We start from the raw sequence: 2040 nt of genomic DNA on the forward strand, positions 1-2040 counted from the left end.
AAAGTCCATGAGCCCAAAAATGACTTTTTTTTTAGTCCTACTGGTTAATTCACACGCTGAACCGGGCATGACACTGAAGACTATCATTGATATCAATTATTACATGTGTCCAGCATTTCAAGCCTCCAGGCGTCAAAACTTTTCCATCGCCACAGGACTATTTTTATAGACTAATGCCTGAGGGAGTATCTATACACCGATTTGTACGACAGCTGAATCTCTCTTTCGTTCAAAATGTTGAGATCCAGCAACAAGCAAGAGCAAGATAGCCAGCAACAAATTAGACTTCAGACCAGCTTAATGCGGGTTCTGGTCTCCCGCTTTATGGTTTTTTTAAATCAGAGATTTGCTTCTCCTAGAAAGGTTGCCTTTACCACGTCTTACGGGAGCCCTCTCCACCCCAACACACACACACACATACACACAAACACACACGGGGCAAGTTGGCTGTTGACCCCGTAAAAGTGTTCATTCGCCCTTTGGAAAGTCTTGTTTTTAATCCTTCAGGGAGACTAGCCACCCTCCTCACCAAACAAGTGGGGGAAACAGTTTAGTCGCTGGTGACCCGATTATAAGACAGGTAGTGCTGGGTTACATGGTACCAGTAGCATATGACATGACCTGGCAGCATACACACATACATACATACATACACAATACACAATACACATACATACACATACATATACATACATATACATACACACATGCAAACATACACATATACATACATATGCATACACATATATATACACATATACAAATACAAACACACATATATATACATATACACATACAAATACGTACACATATGCACATATACATACACATACATTTACCTTCATATACATACACATACATATATATGCATTTATACACAAACACATATATATGCATATATATACATATGCATACATACACACAAAAACATATATATATACATATATACATACAAACATAAACGTATATATACATATATACATAAACGTATATATATACATATATGCATACAAACACACATATATATACACACATACATATATACATACGTATACACATAGATATACATGCATATACAACCACATATACAGATATATACATACAAACACACATACATACATACATACATATGATGATGGCAGCTCAATTATTGCATGCTTGTAGCATTTCAGGCCAACACGCGTCACAACTTTTCCATCGCCACAGATACCTGAGGGAGTATCTATACAAGGATTATGTTACAGAGTTTTAGCTTTGTACGACAGCTAAATCTCTCTCTCGGTTCAAAATGCTGAGATCTAGCAACAAGCAAAAGCAAGATAACCAGCATCAAGTTAAACTGCAGACCAGCTTAATGCGGGCACTGGTCTCCCGCCTTATGTTTTTTTTAAATCAGAGATTTGCCTCTCCTAGGGGAGTTGCCTTCACCATAGCTTACGGGGGCCCTCTCCACCCCACATACACATGGAAATAAACACATGCATGTACGCATGCATCCATATATACATACGCATGTACACACATATGCAAACATACACACATAAAGGCACGCATATACGGATGTACATACATATTCATATACACATGTACACATACACATACATGTAAAATACACATGAAGGAGAGTTCCAAAAGTTATAAATCCTCAATTATCAGGATGAAGGCGATTGGTACAATACAATAAGTTTGACATGAATTAAAAAAAGAGAAACCATGCAAAACAAACAATTTGTAGTCACTCGATGAAGTGTTTGTGCAAATTTACAAATGAATGGACGTAGGAATCAGACGAAAACAAAATCCGACTGATAAGTACTAAAACGCTGGGACTTTAACATACATACATACATACATACATACACAGACTTGCTAGTATAAATATACATTGCCTGCTTGATTGCGTGCATTTATTGAAGGTTAATGTTATGCTTTAAAAATAATTCCCTGTATCAACGAATGTAATGTTATGACCCTTTAAGCTGTGATCATAGTGTAGTATCTGTTAACTGTGTCAAGCGGGAGCAATGGTCAAAACATTAT

Source organism: Euprymna scolopes, chromosome 33 (assembly GCF_053919585.1).
Source record: "Euprymna scolopes isolate OS-2025 chromosome 33, ASM5391958v1, whole genome shotgun sequence".
Taxonomy (NCBI): Eukaryota; Metazoa; Mollusca; class Cephalopoda; order Sepiida; family Sepiolidae; genus Euprymna; species Euprymna scolopes.